Source organism: Oratosquilla oratoria, chromosome 34 (genome assembly GCF_046742065.1).
Source record: "Oratosquilla oratoria isolate Oo_2021 chromosome 34, ASM4674206v1, whole genome shotgun sequence".
Lineage (NCBI taxonomy): Eukaryota > Metazoa > Arthropoda > Malacostraca > Stomatopoda > Squillidae > Oratosquilla > Oratosquilla oratoria.
Genome location: NC_134810.1, coordinates 16,437,093 through 16,460,527, shown reverse-complemented (window position 1 = coordinate 16,460,527; position 23,435 = coordinate 16,437,093). Strand labels below are relative to the sequence as shown.

Here is a 23,435-nt window from a genome sequence, read left to right as displayed (position 1 = left end):
ACGTGAAGGAAGTAAAGAAAGAAAGAAGTCAGGAAGGGTGGAAGGAAAGAAAGAGTTGTGGAGGTGGAGGTGGTGCCTGGTGGTGGTGGCTGTTGGCGATAGGTGGTGGTGGCTGTTGGCGATAGGTGGTGGTGGTGGCGGCAGCGGTGATGCGTGTTCGGAGTTGGGGAGGCTCTCGGGGACTCGGTCAAGTGTAAGCCAAAGAACAATGGCAAGAAAACAAAACAGAACAATGAACAAACGGACTGGTTACAAAGAACAGCAAATAGTGCGGAAAGGGCTGGGAAAAAAAAATAATAGAATGCAAAATGTAGACGGCCGAGACAAAAAATATAAATCAATAGGTAAAAAAATACATGTAATAAAACAAAAAAACAAATAAGGATACGAGATACAACTACAAAAATATTAGGTAAATTTATGTTAGGGTAGGTTGGATTAAGTTAGGCTGTTTTTTTTTTACAAGAAAGAATCGAACAAGACTAAAATGAATCCAATAATTTATTCTTTGAAGTTATGCAAAAGTACTCCCTTCACCTTAAATTGAATGCATCATCACATTTGTGATAACTAAATAATCCTACATCATTTGCCCCTTCGGAACGTCGTCGAAAATATTCATCGGTTTCTTTCGGGTGAAGAGGGTTACGAGGGAGAGGGTTAACTTACTAACTACAGGGTAGACTCGATTACCTCAACCCGGGAAGGACATCCTTAATTACTTGGTTCCAGCTAAATCCCCCCCCCACTTTTTTTTCAATTGAAAGTACCAGAACGGAGGAGTGTGAAGATAACAATACTGTATCATAAGGGTTTAGTTCAAGATGCAGAAAACCTCATCAATGCAGATACTATCATACTACTGCCTTCTTCAACGAAACTACAGATCTTGTTTCCCTTCCACCTCTACTCCCTAACGGCTAAGTTTTGTGGTTTTAGTTTACTTATTGCCAAACTACCGGAGTGGTTTCAACTTCTCCCAATGCCACCCGTTGTCAACGTGGCACCCGCCGGAGCGACAAGATTCAACAGCGGGAAGGCAGCCAGCCAGCCAGCCAGCCAGCCAGCCAGCCAGCCGGTCGACAGTGTGTGTCGTCTTAGTCAATACATCAGCACACCCTCTCCATCTCTTCCCATCTGCCGTCACAACGCGCCGATTCACATTTCCTCCTCCTCGCCTTCAATTATAAACGCCGCCAACGACCTTCGCCGCCTCTTACGCCGCATTTCTTTCCCTTTTTTCCGCCAATAGCAATGCATTCAACTTCCTCTTCCTTGTATTTAGTATTTCGTCACAGATAACATAGCTTCTATTTATGAGGATCACGCGCCGAAGAAGTGAATTCACAGATTCCTCTACCCTGCCCTCCTCCTTCTCTTCCAACTCCTCTTGTGTTCATCGTCTACATCGAATTTCCCTTCTCTCCCCCCGACACACCTCTGACAACCACACATTCATTTCACTCTCCCCCTCTTCTTTCTGCAATACTGCATTTCCCTCTTCACTCTTTCATCAGCTCTGAAACGTCATCAATTCTGCCTTCCACATTCTTTTTTTCTTTCTTTCAAATGCAAAGAACTTCCAATACCACGCCCTCTCTCCCTTTCCTTTTCTGTCATCCTCGCTTTTTCCCTTTGTGTGACATCACCACTGACACCTCATCTTCCATTTGTTACAATAGCACTATCCCTTCCCAGCTCCCTCTTCACTATATCACCATACAACCTCCCTCCCTTCCTTTTCCCTGTTCCATCAGAAAACATGAAAGCAAAGGCTAGCTATCAGCGCTCAATCAAGGAATTAGGGAGTGCCTACGCTCGCGTCCTAATACAATATTACCCCCATCGTCATCACGCAGCCAAAACGTAGTTGCATTGTTGCATCTAACACGAGCATCACGCCCCCCGCCCCCATGTGCTACAGGATTCAGCACCAGCACCACCACCACCAACGTTATTATACAACAAATGGGAGTGCGCGCGCGTGCGCACGGTATACAAAATCGGGAGATGGAAGTTCTTCCGGCCGGACCAGCTCGCTACACCTGTAGCTGGAGAGGAAGGGAGGAAGGAAGAGACGAAGGGGGTGGGGGGAGAGAAGGAAGGAGAGGGGGAGAGAGAGATAGAGTAATACATTTACTTAATCGAGTTCTACAGGCCCAAGTCGACCCCGCGCCACTTCGCCTTTACCCTTAGTTCAATTCACTCAGTCTCTTTTGAACTCTCGTGCTCCGGGTTCGTTCTACCCCTTCGCCTGCGATTACCCCAGTCTGCATTACACTCGTGGGATCCCGTCTCGCTAATACAGTTTTCATTTCACGAACTGTAGTGCTTTATTCGAGTGTGTGTGTGTGTGTGTGTGTGTGTGTGTGTGTGTGTGTGTGTGTGTGTGTATGCGCGCGAGCATGCGCAAACAGTTGTTTTGAGCGATGACGTAATGCATTCCATGGCGCTCCTGTGACACGTAATATCCACATCACACGAATGCGTCATCCTTCGAACCTGTCAGCATCATCAGGTCGATTACCTGTGCTATGCCTCGCTATGGGCCAGTTGGTCTCCTGCAGGGTGCTTCTTTGGCTGTATTCAGTGTAGTAGCTTCTTAACTATAATAAGTACAGAAACCCCAAGCTGTTCAGTTTACGAGATGAATGTGTAATGGAAAAAGATAAAGTATCACGCCTTTACTGAAGAATAAATGATCCTTTAGGTATTTTCCATTTCTGCAGGCAATTATATAAAACATACAGACAGGGACTGAATTTATATACATTCTTTTCTAACTGTGGGTGATATCAGTTTGCCGTGGAAAAAATCTTTACCTCGTCAACTAATCCCTCCATGCAACCCTTCCCCTCTCCCTCCCCATCACCCTTCACTCTCTCTCTCTCTCTCTCTCTCGCCCAGCAATTTCATTCAGTTCTACTAACTCTCTCAATGAGGTGCCACGCATGAATGGAATAATTACTCAAGAAATAACCTTCATAACGACAGTTTTTCAAAACACAAATCCTTATTTGTTACCAGAACCCTAAATAATATTTCTAGCGAATATAAACTCCAGTGCTTGTTTTTTTCTTAACATTCTCAGAGAATAAACTAAACAGTGAATTAAAAAGATGATTAAAATTTTCCTTTCCAAACATATGACTTATACATCTCCCCCTTCTCTCTCTCTCTCTTTCAGTTATTCATTCCCTTTCCTGCACGTTCCCCCTGCTGCATTGTGCAAGCGACAGTTTGCAAGCATAAGAAAATACAGCCGTACTTTCTCAAAACCATTCCTAAGCAAGTTCTCTTTTAATTTCAGTTACCGGAATAATTTATTCGCTCACCAAAGAGAAAAAAGAAAGAAAAAGAAAAACCTTAACAAGATCCTTCAAAACCCTGCCTCTGTTATTAAGTCACACACAACAAACGACACCTGAGCAAGTGTGCTGACGTGACGTCATATGTTCCGCAGTCTGCCGCACCTGAAACCCTCTCGTCATCATCATGGCCGACCATCACTGTTGACCAATCCTACTTCCAGAAGCCTTCCAGGTTTTCAAGGTGCAATGCCACTGCCTTACAGCCTCAACGCCTGCACTTCTGCATGTCTAACATAACCTGCGATTGTATACTTGTCAGGATATATATATATATATATATATATATATATATATATATATATATATATATATATATATATAAAGCATTATCTATTAGTTTTTTGTTGTCAATAACCAACGAAAAACTGATTTCTTGTAGACAGTGGTCGACAGCACGTCCCCGACATTCGCAAGACTACGAGGACTCGGAGACTTGAGCGGAGAGCCTGTTTTCCCGCGGAAACTCGGGGCAAGACTTGGCCGCCCCGGCGAACGAAAAATCAAACGCAGACTTTGCAACTCATAACCTCTTCAAAGAGGCAGGGAAGGGATGCAAAGGGAGTGGGTACAGGGGGGGAGGTAAGAGGGACGAGAGTAGGTAAGAAGGAAAAACTTATTGCAAGACATCAAAGGAAAAATATCGGGAGTAATTTCTCTGGACAGTGAAAAAAGTCAAACTGAAAGGACGAGGAAGCCTACAAGGCGCCCACTCCACGCCCAAGGAATCGCTAAGGAGGGCGTGCGTTCGAGCGGGCGCCCACATCGGCCGCCACCCACTTTATTCCATTTGTCCCAGTTGGTGTTTGTTCCTCCTCCTCCTCCCTCTTCTCCTTCCCCTCTCTCCCTACGCCATCAGCTACGATCACTCTCTCTCCTTTAAATACACACCTTCCTCCTCCGTTGAAAGACGCTTCTATTCTTGAGAACCGGGTCGCCATCTCCCTCCTATCTCCAACACCTTTGACAAGGCCCCTCTTCTCCCTCGCCGATAGGCCACCGCCCGAGTCTCCCAATTCGTCCGCTTCCTTCTCAAAAATGAATGAATGGATGAATAATATTGAAATCATCCTTCCCAACGTCCAAAGACTGCTTTCGCTTCTCTAATCTTTCGTATATTATTCCTTATCTAAACATTGTCCGACAAAAGGTGTATACGTATATACAGATTGAAAAAGAAAACAAATACATAAATAGCCACGGCTACTCACTCCCTACTTTCCTACTCCTACTCCCCACCCACACTCCACGCCACGCACGCACCCTTGATCAGGTCTCCATCTTCTCCAACACGAACGTCTGGCTGGCTTTCTCACACACACACACAAACTCCACCAAGCGGCCCATTCTTAATTACTCGCGCTCAGTCTTATCTCCAGCCTACTCTACACGCATCACGAAACTCGTCTGTTCACTACTCACTCAAGTCCCATTGTCCTCCCACTCCACCTTTTCACCAACCCTGGGTCTCGGTTTCGGTCTCTCTCTCTTTCCACTTGCCAACCCGTTCTCTCTTCTCTCCATCAGACACCAAAGGACCACTTCATCTCTAAAGTCATAACCTAAATACAACAAAGTCACTTAACACCACTTCCACAGTAGCGGGGAGGCAAGACTGGAGCAAGTCTTCCACACTCTTCAGCAATTAAAACGTATTCCGATGCTACGTATGAGGGCGACAGCTATGGCCTTACCAGCATCCATCAGTTATTATTTCTCTTTTCCGCCTACCCCTCCGAGACTAACCACCCGCGCCGCACTATCTCTCTCTCTCTGTCAACTTTCTCTCAAGTGTCGCATCCCGTCTCCTTTCCCAACGAATTAATTTATCACTTGGCCCTGAACCGTCCATCCGGTGCCACGGTCTCAGCCGCAACACCCCCCCCCCTCTCCCGCTTAATGTGGCATAAATCGTCCCCTGACAATGGCAACCTCTTCCCCCATCCACACTTCTACACACTATACTACTTTTTCCATTTAGAAAATGACTGGGGCAGCTTTCATTACACCCGTCACCACATACTGTAGTCTACAAATGTTATTAAACATTCAAAATATTTAAATAGTAATAACATTAACAATAACAACTGTAACAATAATTATAGTAACAATACCATCATTAATAATACATGGCTATAACTGCGACATCTACGATGACTTCCATGCAGTCTACCCTCCCCACAGGCTTGTTCACCTATCACCCAATCGCTAAGTCCAACCAACCTCCCATCCCTCACTCTTCCCACATCCTCCATTCCTCAACATGCAACACCTTGCAACCATTCTCACACATGGTCTATCGCAGTTTCAAGGAGTAAAGCCTCCCACCGAGACCGACCTAGTTCACACACAAGCACGCAAGGTAGGTAAGGTTCACAGCTTGGCAGCTGACTTCTCTCTATCACCACCACTGCCAACCTCCTGCAGGAAAGGTGAGGTATGCACTGTCTGCCAACAGCCGTGCCACTCCAACACCTGCCTCGTCCTGTCTCGGCTTATCAAGAGTCAGGTGCCTCTCCCTCCTTCTCGACGGCGCCCGAAACTGGGTATACACAATCACGCTGGGCTTATCAAGCCTTGATACCTGTGTAGCCGCAAAGGTCATATACTGTACACCAATGAACTGCATGTACAATATTGCAAAAACCAAAGGTAAGAGCCCTATTGATCATCGATCTCGCCTCAGCCTAAAAGAGAGAGAGGAAAAAAAAAACGCTTCTCACTCTCTCTCTCTCTCACTCACTCACACACACACACACGAGTTTACGCTCCCCCCACCCCAACCTTCCCATTTTACGCTTAATATTTTCATCGGTTCCAAAGCAGGACCACAATCTGAAGCCATCATCCCCAGCTAACCCCCTCTCGCCGTCCCTTACACTCCCTACCCCATCTCTGGCGGACTCGCACACAAGACGTCCTTCAATCAACGCAAGAACCTTACTTCGCCCTTTGGAAACCCGAGATGCTGCCCTGAGTGGCTATGATCTCACCTCATTGCAACTCCGCCAGTACCACGCTCTACCCCTACAACCCTGACAAGCCCTCAAACTTCCCAAGCGGCGCTGGCTGCTGGCATCTTATTCCCGGGAGTAAAAACTGAAACATACCCGGGAGTGTGTAACGAAAACACATCAGGAGCCATTTACATCTAGACGTTACAACAGTGGGGCTGCCTCACCCCATACTTTGAGGGACCCACGGTAGCGTTGCAAATACTCTCTCTCTCTCTCACACACACCAAACATTACTTCAGCCGATTTTATTCAGCTGAAGGGATGTACGAAGTTGGACTAAAACAGGGTCTTGGTTTTTCGATATTCCCTTTTCAATACACCCTTCAGCCAAACAAAATTACCTGAAAGCAGCAGGAACAAAATCTATGAACTACATCCCTGCCACATTATAATGCTTTGATCAAAGTGGTAACACTGGTTCATTTCGCCAGTGCCCTACTCACAAAAACTCATACAACCCAAGTCCAGTATAAACAAAGTCTGTCCGAATTTTTTTCCCCAATCTGTCTTCCGAGTCGACATGACGTCATTAAGAGGCCCCGCCTCCCTGCACTGGACATTCTGTGCTCTGATCCTACCTACTCTAGAGCGAAGCCCGTCAGTAACACCTACCGTTCCCACACCAAACATGCAGGATCGTGTTACAAGACAATACCTTCCTACTTCGACCCTCCCTACAATTCCACCCACAATCACAACCTCCCCACTCACCCACCCCAACTGGTCGTCGCTGCCACGTCACTGTCAACCCAGACGCCCATTCCAACAAAGACCGTTATTACAAGTATCTTGTTATTACATGACTGCACAGTTCTCTCACAAGGGTGAGCACACATGCACACTCCCATTCGAGCACACACATACACACGCACAGACAGACAGACAGAGAGAGAGAGAGAGAGAGAAGGGGTGACGCGGCAGTAAGAAAGGCAGAACGAACCGCAATATATATATATATATATATATATATATATATATATTATATATATATTGGTATTCTTTTAAAGACGTGTCGGTGGATTCCTAATGTACACACGACTTAATTCCAGTAATACACATCACACACAGACACAACTACACAGTCCAAATCTGACTGACGCACTAGCCACTAATGAGCTCAAAAGCTTTCATGGTTGAGTATTGGGGAGGGACAGGGAGGAAAGAGGAAAGGGGAAAAGGGCAGAAGAGTAAAAGGATGAGGGGGAGAAGGGAATGGGGAGAAGGGAATGGGGAGAAGGGGAAGAGAAAAGGAAGAATAAAGGAGGAGAGGGGCAAGGGAAAAGGTCATGGGAGAAGGGGAACAGGAGAAAGAAAAATGGAAACGAGAGAAGGTAGAATAGAAGAAGGGGGGATGGGTAGAGGGGAGTGGGACAGGGTGAGAGGGATAAGGAGGTAGGGAGACAGGGGATGAATGAAGGGCGGTGGGACGGGGGGGGGAGGGACAACAGAATTGGGAGAAGGTTAAAGGTGAGCGGAAGGAGTACTATTAAGAGGAAGGAGTAAAGTAGAGGTGGAAGAGAAACGGGAGGTAAGTGGAAAGGGGGAAGAGTGAAGGAAGAAGAGAAAAAAGAGGAAGAGAAACAGGAGAAGGGGAAGGGAGATGAGAAAAAATATGGGGAAAAGAGGGATGGAGGAAGGGGAAAGGGAGAAGGAAGGAAAGGGGAATTGGAGAAGGGGAAGGGAGAAGGAGAAGGGAGAAATGGGAATGCAGAAGGGGGTAAGGGAATAGGGGAAAGGAAACTGGGGATGGTAGAAGGGGAGAGAGATATGAAAGACGAGAACTTTGAAAGGGGAAACTAGAAGAACCCAGTACTGAAAATGGAGGAGGAAGAAAGAAAATAGGAGAGATAGGGGGAGATACTAGACGAGGAAAGAGGGGAGACAGGGGAGATACTAGACGATGGAAACGAAAGGTGAAACGTCCACAATGTGCTGCACCCTTCCTCCTTTCCGATGCATTGCCCACTGCACAGTACTCCTTCCTCATCACCTGCTCCCCAACTCCCCTTCCTTCCCTCCTTCCCCTCATGACTCGAGGCTTCCGCTCCGACGCACGCAATGGGACTACGGTACGAATACTGCATCCACGTCTCCTCTTTGTCAGTACAAGACTATGTCAAATATCTTAGAACTCAATTTTCCATATGTAATTAATGTACATACGATCTTATCTTTCCCCCCACTGTGTGTGTGTGTGTGTGTGTGTGTGTGTCTGTGATATTGATGTCTGCAACACATCACAGAACCAACGACCTTCTATCCTCAACCCCGCCATGGCCATCACCCTTGAGGGTCGGGGGAGGGGCGCCGCTCTCCCCAACAACAACAACAACAACAATGGATCGGCGAGTTCGTCATTACGTCACGCCGCGTTTCCTCCCTGACGACTTGTCCGTCAAAACGTCAGCCGATCGAGACGGACGGCAACTTTTCGTCACGTCCCGAGAACGGCGCAAATCACTCCAACACTGCCAATCCCATGTCAATAAAAGCCCCCCTGCAGCGGTGCAGACTGAAAAGAGGCGTGATAAAAGAGAAAGAGAGGGGAGAAGAGAAGAGAAGAGGAGAGGAGAGAGAGAGGACGGAGTTGGAGAAATTGGAGAGAAGAATGGAAGAGGGGAGAGAGAGGGGGAGAGAGAGAGAGAGAGAGGAGAGAGAGAGAGAGAGCAGAAAATGAAAGAGGAGGGGGAAGATGGAGGAAAGGGAAGAGATGAAGAAGAGGGCGGTGAGAGGATACATGGGAGGGAGAATGGAGAGGGAGAGGGAGAGGGAGAGATAGAGGGAGAGCCAGATGAGTGAGTGAAGGGAGAGTGTAGAAGGTAAATAGGGAGAAGGTGAAGGAAAGGGAGGCTCGGGGGTAGGGAGAGAAGATAGGAAGAAGGGAGGTGCGTCCGAAAAATTGGGGTGAGGGGCACTTGAGAGGCCTACACCGACCTCGGTGATGCCTACCACGGCACCAACGACGAATAACGCTGGAACCGGCAAGGCGTCACGATCTCGCCGTGACTGGCGCCAAGGACCCCCTTCCCCTTCCCCTCCCCCGACCTTCCCGTGTGTGACGCAAGCGGTATCTGCTCCTCCGGCGCCTGCTGGCCCCGAAAGTGCCTCCAGCGGAGCGTGAGGGGAAGCAAGGAAAGGCAAGGAAAGGCAAGGCAAACGAGCAACATCACCTCACCTTCACCCCTCATCCCGTCTCAAGATGCCTCTTCAACGCGCGCACACACACACACTCAACTCGTGCAGGAAAGTTCTCTTTCATGTATACTTCGGCTAACACCAGACGGCTTCATTCAGTTCAGGAACCTGACACACAAATGCTTTTATGTTTTCCAGGCATTGCGTCATCTCCAGTGCACCATAGAAGGAACAGGGATTATATGGAGATAACTGGACCTTTGCGGAAGGACGGGAAAACAGGATGATGATGATTAAGATACGAATAAATATCTGGGTATTACACGAAAAAGTAGAGATAACTCGAACCTGCCAACACAAAAAATACGAACAGTCCTCTGGTCACCCATCTACCACAAGAGAGAGCGAGGGAGTGAGTGAAACACGCGAATCTACTCGAATCAATCATAAAAAAATACTGATCTCGTGCTAACCAGCTCATGTGACACTACACAGATCAATCAATCAATCTGCCATTCTAAGTTCACTGAAGAACAAACGCCTCCCCTTCCGTGTGTCACATGACTGCGCCAACATCTGCCACGTCACTCCTGCAAATTTCTCTATGTGTCTACCTGTCTGGACACCCTCTTCCACGCTTTCCGTCTCTTGGCGTCCATTCGGTAACGCACTTGCCTCCCTCCTTTCTGGCGACCTTTCCTACACTATTTTATTCCCACTCTTTTACTTCCTCCACAATATATTTCCCTCCAGTCTGTTCTCTCGCCCAACTTTCCCTCTTCCTGTCTTTCAACGTTATTCCCATCATTGATCTCTCCACTGCTCTCTCTGCACTCCATCGCCTTCGCGCACGCGCGATTATGATTGTATGAATGTGCGTGTGTATGTGTGTGTGTGTGTGTGTGTGTGTGTGTGTGTATGTGTGTGAATCTGTCATTCGGAGTCCACTGTTTAACCCCATTCCTGCTCAACTTCTATATTTCCACCTCCCATCACCAAATCAGCATCACACTTGCTTCATTTGTCTTCTTCCTTTGTGACTACATTTCTTGTCCAATCCCACTTTACCAACTTCCCTTCTTCCTTAACATTATTCCCAAGACTGGTCCCTCCGTGTCCTCCTAAGCTTGTTTTCAACCGCCTTGATCCTTTCCAAGTCTTACGCCCGTGGGACAAATCTGAGGTTGTGCATTGATAATTAGAGTTTCTGACATGCAGGTGATTATAACACTTCACAATGTTCAGTCATTTCCCTTTCAGCTAACAGCTTGGCCAACATTATGTCGCCATGCCATATTGACTTTGATTTCCCTTCTATTTTTTTGTGTACTGGGGATACAAAGGTACATTTCGTGTAGGTTTTTTGTACAATTCTTACAACATGTTCGTTTGCACAATGTGCGCAAAACCTGAATACAATAATATTTTGTAGCTTTTGTAGCCTTTGAAGCAGTAGCACACAAACACACACTAAGATAAAATATCACGTAGGCATCCTGTACATATGCTCATACAGACAGAATCCAGGCTTCCACAGTTCTTTGCTGACTCTTGAAACTCTTTCGCGATGATAACGACGATGAAGATGCTGGAAGCCAACTCAAAGGACCCTCCTCCGGTTGGGCGAGGCGACTTGGGGGAGGAAAATTAGGCTCACCTCTACAAGACCCACGGCCACAAAGGGGCTAATGGCCAGGTGGACCACACACACATTTCGGGGGTCCACAACAGGTCGGGGCTCTAGTAACTACGTGTCAGAGCTCTCTCTCTCTCGTTCCTGTCGCCGCCATCTCGCACCAGACGAGACGAGAAGCCCGCTAGTGCTGCCAGCAGCTGACGGTCACACGCACTAAGGTATGGTGCTCTCCTTAGCTCTCACTCTCCCACACACACACATACACCCTCATACACAAACGAGAGAGTAATTCAAGATCCGTAAAACACAAGTCCTCCGTGTACTGTTAGTTTCTACTGGAACACTTCTTCCACTCACTAGTACGATCAATACACTGTCACTTTCATGAGACGTGGCCGATACTAAACAAATAAAATAAATACATAAATGAAAATGGGGCCCTGTCTTCATGAAAAGCAATGTCACATTTCTAACAAATCACATCACAGGAGGCCAGAACGCGACTACGTTCTCGACCCTATATAGAAGGTATCAGATATCGCTTGTCCGAGAGTTCCAGTATCGTCTGTGCGCCATTATCCATATAAGGTATAATGTCGGCAGGGAGCTTATGCTTGGCAGGCTTTTGCAGAGTTCCTCTCCCTGTTCTCACGCCCATCACACCACGTATGTATCATACACGCACGCACACTCAGTCCACTGTCACACAAACATATGTACAAATCCCATACATATGACCATCACTCGCTAATTTATCAGTAGTGTACTTATGAACACTTGATGACATATAGTGCACCCGTATACATCTGGTTCATACAAGGAATTCATACAGCACTCAGTGTACCAATCTTTGTGTGTGTGTGTGTGTGTGTGTGTGTGTGTGTGTGTGTGTGTGTGTGTGTGAGTGAGTGTGTGTGTGTGTAAAATGTGTATGGCCTGAGTGTAGATGGAGCGGGCATACGGGAGCAGTAGTCCTCATACACAGGAAATAATTATCTAGTACAAAGACTCGAAGCCCATGAGAACGGACGCACGCACACACGCACGCGCGAGTATACCCGCCCATCCATGGACAAACACAGTGGATAGCGGAGGGGGGGATTGCTGTGTCCTCATATTTCGCAGACATTCATACTCATGTGGACGGGAGACCAAACCCAGTCCATCCACAACGCCGGCTGACGGCGGGCCAAGGTTGTTCTGACACGGGAGAAAAGGCAAGACAAACCCCCGTGTCACTTGGTCGGACCCCGTGGCATCCGACACGACACGTAACACCCGCGGCGGTTTCCGACACTAACCTTCCTTTCAACGACACAAAACGACACGAGTTGAAGAGGCGAAATTAATGTATTTTAGGCGGCAAAGGTTTGCGGAGCGACCGTGTCCGACACGCACACACGCAACAGAGGCGAGTCTCGAGCGAACTGAAAGCGGCGGTAGCGGTTGAGTCAGCTGTGGACTGGGGGGGAGAGGGGAGGGGAAGCGGGGGGGATCCGGAGGGGGGAGGTGGGGGGTGGATGCCAGACGCCGCCGGATAAGCAAACCTCTCCCAATTTTGGGACTCATCCCTATTCCCTCGTTTTCCTATTCCCTTGCCCCCCAAAACCCAAATTCTCCCATCCTTCACTCACTCTCCTATCTGTGGTGAATTGTAGGTCCAGCGTATGTGCAGTGGTGCTTGTTGACATGATGCATGACGAGCTATAGGCGCTGCTATTGCCCGAGGAGACCGAAGCCCGAAGCCGGCCGGGCCACGCGAGCAGGACAATTGCATTCGAAGCAAATGGCACCCCAATGCTCTTTTTCTCGTTCTCTTTTTTTTATTCGCATCCCACCCACCATCACGTAAACCAACATCATCTTCAAGATTCGTCTTAAAGCCTGCGCTCCAACCCCCTTCCCTCTCTTCCTCCTCACTCACTCTTTTTCAATCCTGTTGCATTTCCCCCATCCCCGAACCGCCTCCCACGAGAGAGAGAGAGAGAGAGAGAGAGAGAGAGAGAGAGAGAGAGAGAGAGAGAGAGAGAGAGAGAGAGAGAGAGAGAGAGAGAGAGAGAGAGAGAGACGGGGTGGGGGGGGATCCTATGCCTCCTAGAGGGGCTCCTCGTCGTTTACGAACGTGAGGTACGAGTACCAACACCCTGCAGGGAAATGTGACGTAAAGCTGGGTCGAGTGTTGGGGCCTCGACCTGGAGGCTTACGGAGAAGGATCGAAGAGAGGAACAAGGGGAGGGAAGGGAGGAGGAGCAACAGGGGGAGGGGGTGTGGAAGAGGAAATGAGTAAATAATGGGGAGGAGGAGGGAAGGAGGTGGTGGAAGAAGAGGAGTGGAAGAGATGTATCACTAGTCAGGGGAGACACAGAAGAAAGTGTGTACAAGGGGTGGAGGGGGTGGTGGTATTGACAGACGACAGGGATTGCTGGGACGGGATAGAAGGAAGAGCACGGAGGAGGCGGATGGGGCCAAGGTACAGTTGCTCTCATTTCTAAGTACAACAGTGGCTGACGTCTTCTTGCGTCCAAGCAAGATGCAAAAGTTCCTCCTTCACATCATAAAGCTACAACCCACAAATACACGGCACCCACAGCAAGCTTGCAAGGCACCAACCTCTATGGTATTTACAAGTGGAGGCGACTGTATTCACGAAGAAAGGAAGGGAAACGCAGGAGGTGAAGGAAGAGGTAGGAATTCCAAGAACGGGAATGGGAATGTTGTGCGTGTGACTTGGAATGCGGAGGGTGACCACGGAAATCCTGGAAGGTACGAGCTTGGGGGAGCGGAGACGGAGACGCGAGGAGGGGAGGGGAACACAAGGCCGGGATTAACCCGTTCGCTGCAGAGCAAGACCGTCCCATACAACGTCAGACGTTCGCCATAATATAACGAGGGTCTCTCGGTGAGGAAAAGAGGTTAACCGAGATGGATTTAAAATCTTAGGGTGAAGTCGTTTAGGTGCCATATCAACAATGACCTCTACGTGCAGAAAGAGATGCGGGAGATGAGGTAAAGGCGAGGAACAATCAGAACGAAACGAGAAGACGGTGCGTTTCATGAAGGCGAGACCGCGTGATGTGACGCGAAGGAGAAGTGAATATAAGTGATGTCATGCGTTCATGTGGGCATCACGTATGTATATGAACCCCACCTACTGTACACACACTCCAGCCAAGAACGCCCTCATTATAAAATGATAAATAAGTGTTAAATCAACCTTCCCGTACCTGGATTTTTTCCTAGCTGCCGTCTGACTTCGTTTGAGGCACCCACCTCGGTAACGACGGGACTGATTAAACATAGCCACTGAAGGAAAATTGTGGACGAAATGTGAGAACGTGGGAGAGTGAAAGGAAAAGCTTGGGGAGAAAAGTGAACGTCATCGGTGATGTCAGGGGAGGAGGAGGGGGTGAGAGGGGCTTGATTCCACCAGAGTTCCCTTCAGGAGGAGGGCCACCTGAGCTAGCCTCGGGGCTGTGCAACTACCAACCCTAACAGGACTTGAGTCTTGCCACAAAGGATATGGGTTAGGTGATGTGCGGATGGGAAGCAGTCTGGTGTGGAGGTGGGCATGCGGTTGGTGGTGGTGGCTGACTGGTGGGGTGGCTCTCTGATGATGGCGATGCAGATGATTAATAGTGGCAGTAAACGAGGACTTCGAGACTATTCCAGTGGTTGTGGTGGGCGTAGTGGATGTAGGGACGGCTGTGATAGTGAAAGTGGTGGTTGGTTGTGGTCCCAGCGGCGAAGAAGGTAATACTATAGAGCTGGAGTGGGGGTGGAGGCGGCGTCAAAGGTGGTGTTGGTAGGAAAGGTGGCTGAAACACTTTTGGTGAAAGTGATGACAAATAGTGGCAGTCTCGGTGGTGGTAGTGGTGGTACGTATCCAATTTCGTAACTGCTGGAGTATTTTCCAGAAGCCATAAGAACAGCAATACATAAAAATGAGAGGAGTACCCTCCAACACACACACGGGCTCCGAGTGAAGCTGTGGGCAACGAGGTTCTGGTGAGAACGAAAATTTGACCCTCAGGGACAGAAGGCTTGTTTTCAGAGCCTCACAGGTCTTCTTAGTGATTCTCCCACAGACCTACATTCTTACTCTTGCTATTATCCCAAACTGTGTCTTTATTGTAGATATTTCTGTTTGCGACAGCCATCCCCACATTGTCTAAAGCGTGACCTTGTCGTGCCACCTCCCGGCAGCATATGCACGATGGCTCCCACCAGACTGTTTCATTGTCCCCGTTTCACCCCTTGGGTAACGACCACGGTATCGATACCTCAGCCAAGTAATGCCCCATCCGCACTGCTGGGCAACGGCATAAGGACATAAGAATGAAGGAGACTGAAGATACCATGAGGCCTACACTTGGCAGTTCCATGTCAATTACCACCTATCATCCCTATCCATGAATCTGTCTGATAGTTTCAGCGCTCACTGTATGATTACTAAATCATTTCCATTCGTTGACTCTATTGGTAAACCAATTCTTCCCTATTTCCTTCTCAAATATAATATTGTCCAATTTAAATCCATTACTGCGAGTCCTGCCCTGTTGTCTTAATAGAATGACCTTGTCTGCATCCCCCTTATTGGTCCTTGATTCACTTGAACACCTTTATTAGGTCACCCCGCACTCCGCGTCTTTCCAGGGAGTGTAAATTAAGGTGCTGAAGCCTGTCCTCGTAAGGTAAATTTCTGAGCCCATGTACCATCTTGATCACTCTTCTATACTGATCCTGGTGACTTAACATCCATTCTATGGGACGGAGACTAAAACTGTACCGCATAGTCAAGGATGGGTCTAACTAACGCCAGATAAGTTTGATAACTACCTCTGCACTTATTCGTAACGGTCCCAGCAATGAAACCTAATGGAGGTTAGCTCTATTCCTGGCGCTAATGCAATGTTTCCTGGATTTAAGGTCAGGACTCATTAGAACTCCCAAGTCTCTCTCGCACTCAGTTTTCTCTGACATGTCCGTCGTCTGAACTTCATTAACAAAATTGACGGGCAAACCAGCTGACAGTCCTTGCCCGTGGTTGAGCGAAATCACCAGACACGGGCAAAGGGGGAGAGGGAGGAAGGGAGGGAGGGAGGGAAGGAGAAGGGGGAGGTAGACCACCGACGTTGCCAGACGCAAGATGTTTGCACCTGCCTCAGCTGTGACCACGCCGGTCCTAGCTGTCGCCAGGCGATTTTATTAAGCTACAGGAGACCTACGACATCTGCGAAAGAGCTAAACCCAGTAATGAACTTAATTATTTTGTTCAGCTAATATTAAATTATTTAGGTCATTTTGGGAGATTGATCGACTCAACCCACAAATCATAATGACCACTTCAGTGACTTCTTGTGGCTAATGCCAAACACTTTCATTCAGCTCATTGGGATCTCTGATTTATAAGCACGTTGACTGCGAATTAGGCCACACACACACACACACACACACACACACACACACACACACACACACACACACACATATATATATATATATTATCCTGATTGTCGCCTGGTTATTATATTCAGAGAGAGAGAGGGGGGAGGGGGTCTAGTAACCCTCAGTGTTAGTGCAAGCCAGGGTAAACGCCAACTCCAACCAGCCCTGCTGCTCACCCGAGGCGGTCACGAGGTCGGTCCTCGGGATCGTGAAGAGGACAAAGACCCGCTCGGTTACAAACAACGGTCCTGGTGGTCAGGACTTGAACCCGCGCACTTGACTGGGACGTGGCAGAACCAAGTAACAAGAGCCTACCTTGTTTCCATCCCAAAACTACTTGAAGTCATCTATTTCAGAGAATTTACTGCGACAGCAGCGTAACGACCGTTCTAGAAAACTGTGTACTCCGAATGTTCTTAGCGATTACTTAAAGAAAGAAAAAGAAAAGAAAAAATCAACCAAAGTGGACGGGGAGGAGGGAAGAGGAGGAAGAGTGTAAGTGGGTGGTGGAAGAGGAGGGGGAGGAGTAATTCGAAGGAAATGCAAAGGCGAATCAATTCCCTGCAGAGGTCGAAGTCCTCCGAGAAGGACACGGACCTCAGGACGCGAGCCGAGCACGTTACCTATCCCCGAACACCACGACTCTCGTCCTGCTATTCCCAAAAACGAACAGTTCTTCAGTTGCTCCTACTTCCTCCTCCTCCTCCTCGAAGTAATTACTGATCTGCATGTCCAATATGGAAACTCGTCTCGTTACAGTTAACCCCCATAAACACTATTTTACACAATAGTCTGCCGTCGTGATTTTATTCAGGTGGGGGTTAGACCTACCACAGCTAACAAGAAATCCTACATTTAACTCTTGTATATATATATTTAACTGCACCTGTCAGCAAATTATCTAATTTTCCATGTCACAATACTAACTTCATAAAGGCCAGAGAGAGGCAGAGACCCCCGAAGGAGCGTCGACGGCGGCAACGAGGCGGGGGAGGGGTAAGTGAACCGCGAGGAGGTGGAAGTGGTGGTGGTCGTGGAAGAAGAGGAGGAGGAGGAGGAGGAGGAGGAGGAGGAAGGAGGTGAGGAGGAGGGGAGCAGAGGCTGCAACCGGAGGTGCAAAGAGAAGGCAAAATGAGAGCCGGTGACGACGACGACGACGAGGGAGGAGGGGTGAGTGGAAAAGGACGAAAACAAGGAGGAAAAAAAAAACAGGAGAGGAAGAAGGAAAAGGCGGAGGGGAAGAAGAGGAGTGAGAAGGGAAGAAGAAAAAAGATGAGAGGAAAGAGGAGAATGAGAGAAACGGGGGAGAAAAGGAGAGGAGGGGTGAGAGGAGGGAGAAAAGGAGGAAGAGGGGGAATGGAAGGGGGAGGAAGAAGAAACGAAGGAAGAAGTGCGAGGAAAGGAGGAAGTCGAGGAGGTCAAGGAAGCGGAGGAAGAGGATGATGGAGGAAGGAGGATTCGCGCGGAGCCGAGGTGGAAAATGGAGGAGTTGGCGGTCATTCCCCACGGATTCTTCGCTGTGGTTTGGTGACTCACACCAAACAGACTCACGCACACACGTGCATCGTCGTGCATTCATTTACACACACACAAGAATACGTAGTATGGGAAAAGGAAGCTGCGAAAACTGAGGGAGTAAGGAGGGGGAGGAGGAACCCTGGAGGGAGGGAAGAGAGGAAAGGAGGGTGGAGGGAGGGAAGGGGAGTGGAGGGAAGGGAAGGAGGGGAAGGGAAAGAAGGAAGTGAGGAAGGAGGGGAGGGTGGAGGGAGGAAGCAGGGAGGAAAGAGAGGAAGGGAAGGGGAGGGAAGGAAGGAGGGGAGGGAGGGAAGGAGGGGGGAGAGAGAAGGAGGGGAGGGTGGAGGGAGTAAAGAGAGGAGGGTAGGGTGGAGGGAGGAAAGAGAAGAGGGTAGAGTGGAGAGAGGTGAGGAGACGAGAGGGGAGGGAGGAGTAGAAATGGTAATGGGAAGAAAAAGAGACCGGGAAACCTTAATGAGTTTTAATTGTTTTTGTGTTGTTTAAGAAGTATGTCGTCTTGTTACGGAGTTCATCTTTAATTGAATCATTATCGAAGGATTGCCAGGGCGTATGAATGAAACTATCTGCAAGTAGCCAAAGAATGAAAAAAAAAAAAAAAAAAAAAAAAAAAAAAACAAGACACGAAGGGGTTAAACGAGGTGGACTGCAACCCATTCGCTACCAAGGGGGCTCCGGACATGAAGTCTATCTGGCCTTAGACCCATCCTTGACTATGCGGTGTAATTTTGGTCTCCGCCCTATATAATGGGCATCAATTCACAAGAATCAGTACAGAGGAGGATGACCGAACTGATACATGGGTTCTGAAATTTACCTTCCCAGGACAGGGTTAGGCACCTTAGCTTACACTCTCTGGAAAGACGCAGTGCGGGGTGAAGTAATAGAGGTGTTCAAGTGGGTCAAAGGTTTCAACAAGGGTGACACAAGTCATCATATTAAGACAATTGGGCAGGACTTGCAGTAATGGATTTAAATTGGACAACTTTAGATTCAAGAATTAAATAGGCAAGAATGGTTTCCCAACAGAGTGGTCATCGAATGGAATAGACTTAGCAATCATGTAGTGCGCGCTGAAACTATCGGTTGTTTTAAGAGTGTTAGATAACTTTATGGATGGGGATGACAGGCGGTAATGGACATAGAGATGCCTAGTTTAGACCTTATGGTCTCTTGCAGTCTCCTTTATTTTTATTTTCTTAATAAACGGGGATTAACAGATGAAGAAAAAAAAAAAAAAAAAAAAAATCCGAGTCAAAAGCAAGCCATGGGCCACCCACGTTAAACACGCACATCTAATGACATACAATATTTATCCATGAAAACAAAACCTACCAGTTTGGTCTACGTTCAGCCAATGGCATCTCTAGAGAATCTAAATTTCGAAATGAAAACGCCGTTCAAAAATGTCCCAGAATACTACAAGTGTTCCAGATATCCAGGATTTTCAACATTCCAGAAATTTTCATTTCGAATGTAGGAGCCTTCCGGATTTGAAATTTTCCCAATACAGCGAACTCAATGCGTTTCCACCCACTACTCCACGCCCCCAATCCACCCATGCAGCAACCCCCACGTCACGGACCCAGCTGAATCCTTCTGAGGGAAGACAATGGAACTTGTCCCGAGTTGTGTGATTGGAACGCATCGCGAAATTGCGACAAGTTAGCGACGTTGTTAATCCCTGTGATGGAAGAGGTCAACTCGAACGCGTTGAGCACAATCCAGAAAGCCGGTTTCCCCTATTACCGTAACCTCACTCACAAACTCACTTCCTTACCAGGTGCCTCTATTACTCAGACCCCTGCTAAGATACTCCATTCAGTTCTTAGGCTCAGGTCGCCCTAATTCTACGACTCTTTTCACACCCACGCCAAGCTGCACCACCCTCCCTTCTACTCCGGCTGTCACTAATTTATTTTAAACTCGTTCCTACGGCTTTAACTCCGGTTCTACAACGCCGTCCAGCTCAGTCCTCCTGTTCTTGCTCGGACTCTTTGAGAACCATTCGCACCACACCATCTGCAGCTTCTTCAGCTGCCAGCTGACTCGCTACGTCCTCCCGGCTGTCTCACGACGGAGCAGGCCACAGCTGCGGCGATGCAAATTTCAATACCGAAAGCGGCAGGAGATGAAAACGACGGAAAGGGACGAATACAACCGCACACACGATGACGACGAAGACTGGGACGAAGAGGAGCAAGTTGGTAAAAAATCAGGAAGACGACCACGGAGGGAAGAAATACGAAACTGAGGTCGATGGCGTCGCCTGCAGCGTCAGCGACGATGACGACGACAGCCCCACCAGGCGATGCCCTCCCTCCTATCCCTCCACCTCCCACTCCCTACTCTCAAACCTTGTCGTAGCGTCGCGTCGCGCTGCCTCGGCCCATTCGTTAAATATGCGTGGCCTTGCTCGCCCCCTCCTTCCCCCATCTCCACACCCGATCTTGCTCCATTCAACTCGGACTGAATCAACCGCCATCACCATCGCTTCCGCATTGGGTTCCTCTTTCTTTAAAAAATCTAACATTCTCTTCAACATCTTTCTCTTTCATTGCTCCCATTCCCCGTCACTATCGCCCTCACCCACTTCAACACAATCATCAACACCTGTCACCATCGAATTCACACACTTCCTGTCCCCCGCCCAACGTGGACAGCTTTAACAACTATATTCTGGCTAACGCCGCACAATTTTATTCAGCTAGGAGGTAGCCCGTGATTATAAAAATATAAACTTCTGGTTAACTCCAAACCATTCTACTTATCCGAGAGGAAACCTCCTGACCATGAGGGTCATATGGCACAGATTCTTTTACAGGACCCCCCCTCCCCCCCAAAAAAAAATTAAATAAATAAATAAAAAAAAAAATTAAAACAAAACAATAATAAATCTTATCTTCGAAGTCCCGCGGTCTACGAAGTTCCCGCAAACATGGGCAGAAAGGGAAGATAAATTTGACAATTAGGCCAACCTCTCCCCCAATACCGAATACAGGCGATAAACAACATACAGACCAAAGTACCTGGGGTGGGGGGGGGGGTGAGACACTAAGCGAGAATCTTCGGTAGACTCCTTCCCCTCTGAACTTGGAACATGGAATGGCAGCCGGCATCTTTTCTCACCCAACCTATCCCTTCCTCTCTGCTCCCTGGGGTGGGGGTGGGGGGATAAATAAGACAGAGTACCCAGTAGTGTCCCAAAGATTTCATTTTCATTATCACTCTTCATGCCTGTAACCATGAATGCTCCACCAGGATTCCGCCGTTTGATCCAACTTTTAATGCCTGTAAACATAAATGCTCCCCTAAATTCATTTTCCCAAACCCTTTATCACTATATAAATGCTCTTATATTCTTTCGGGAAAATAGCCGAAGGGGGCGGGGGAAGTCTGCCACCAGGGCACCTATCAAACCCTCCACCCCTTTACCCATGTGCATAATTCTTTACTTGTTTCCACATTTCAAATTCTGATGTATTGTTTTCAATCAGTCTCTCTATGCCTATTATTTTCCAGAAGCCTCTTTACAATTTTTTCATATATCAATGTGAAAAAATCCAAGCCTGCAGTTCCACCAGGTCACCTTATTTTATTTATTTATTTATTTTCAAATTTCAACAATTCGTGGACGAGGAGAGAGGGAAAATACAGCGGCATTATTTTCACCAAATTTCTTTGCCGTTTTCCTCGTCAAATAACATCAAAGTCTACCGTCACCCTTTCGCCTCCGCTCCCCTTTCCCTCGCCCCTCCTTATCACCCACATCCTGACCATGAAAGACGACAGCTTTCCACCACCCCCACACACAACCATGGTCTTCAGTGATGGCCGTCCGTCACTCGAAGAGCACAATGGCCGTCACTTGTCCGCGCGTCTCCTCCTCGTCGTCACTTGTCACCAACACATGACAGACATGACCACGACCAACCTACCTAGCTAGACCATCACCTGCGACACACACAAAAAAAAAAAAAGGCAAAACATGGCCCATTTTTATAACAAAATTTTGTTCTGAATATTCGATAAATCCACATTTAGAAAATTCCCAGAAGTTCGTACAAGTGTTGGTTCAGAATGAATGTCATTTGGACAACTATTTTACACCTACATCCATATACTAATCATCCAATGTTACTTTGACCCCTATATACGCGTCTTGACACTTCCACCAGCTCCCCACCAGCTCCGCCTGCCCCCAAAGGGACCTCGATCTAATCAAGATGATCATCGCACAAAACAACGTTTGACCATGAACTCGGGGAAATATAACAAATGGATAACGTGTATAACTCTGTAAACACTACAAACTACCACAACCATAAACGAAAAAAAAAAAAAAAAAAAAGTGGGCGTATTATATATATATATATATATGCGTGTATGTGTGTGAAAAGGAAAATTGAGCAAAAACACCTGCGGCACACACAAGCACGGTCTCAACCAGCTGTGTCGAATGGCGGCCGTTCTCGCACATAGCCTAGCGTTGTTCCTCGCACCATTTACTCCCCCTCCACTTTCCCCCATCCCCGCCCCGCCTCGTCCCTGGTCGTTCATGATCCGCGTTGTCATTCCCCTTTTATTCTATTACACCATTTATCAATTTTCTTTCAATTCTCCTACCAAGCTGCGGGATGCCTCTTCTACTCCAGCCAATACCTGCCGATTCCATTCAACTCCCCAGAATCCCGTCGTTTGGGGAAATTTGTAAATTTCAGATTCTTCCATCTTCCACTATTCTCTTTTGATCAAACACTCAAAATCCATCTGGATTCCCCTTCCCTTTTCCCGGGGGCAAGATGGCCGACATAAGAGAGAAGGAGCCGGCGAGGATCAAGCCGGCACCGACGCCATCTGGCAAAATTATCGGCGCCAGATTAAAAGCAAAACTTGGGGATGTACACAAACATACACACACACACCTACGGGACACCCCGAGCATATATTGCTTCTAGGCAACCGGAGACAACCGAGGTTTTCACGTGACTCATCACTGAGCATACAGTTGGTAAAACAAGAGTGTGAATTAATTATACGCTCCTGCACTTGGAGAGGGGACGGCGTCACGGCCGTGGGCGTGTCTCTCGCACCAGACCCAACCGCTTTATGCACTTGGCGGAAACAAAATCGACGTTTTTAACAACACATATTGGGGTTAAGAGGGTTTTTGGCAGACGGACCAGAACTATTTGATTCCCGCCGATTCAACGAGTGATTGCAGTATAAACCTACGATTTTAAAATCACGAGCTCCCACAAAGGCGAATCACGGCCCACTTTGTTGAAAAGTTGTCAAAAG

At 47.9% G+C, this 23,435-nt stretch overlaps 1 protein-coding gene across 33 annotated transcripts in view; it reads right to left on the bottom strand.

The window, feature by feature from the left end:
- Positions 1–23,435, bottom strand: part of LOC143018069 (MAP/microtubule affinity-regulating kinase 3-like) — a 500,962-nt gene that overhangs the window by 354,720 nt on the left and 122,807 nt on the right. For 24 of the 33 annotated variants that reach the window (XR_012965728.1, XM_076173154.1, XM_076173151.1 and 21 more), the window contains exon 1: positions 12,458–12,577. The exons of the other annotated variants lie outside the window; for them this stretch is intronic. The gene's annotated coding sequence lies outside the window, so the exon portion shown is untranslated. Of the gene's footprint in view, positions 1–12,457; positions 12,578–23,435 lie in introns of those variants that run through there. 33 annotated transcript variants of the gene reach the window in all.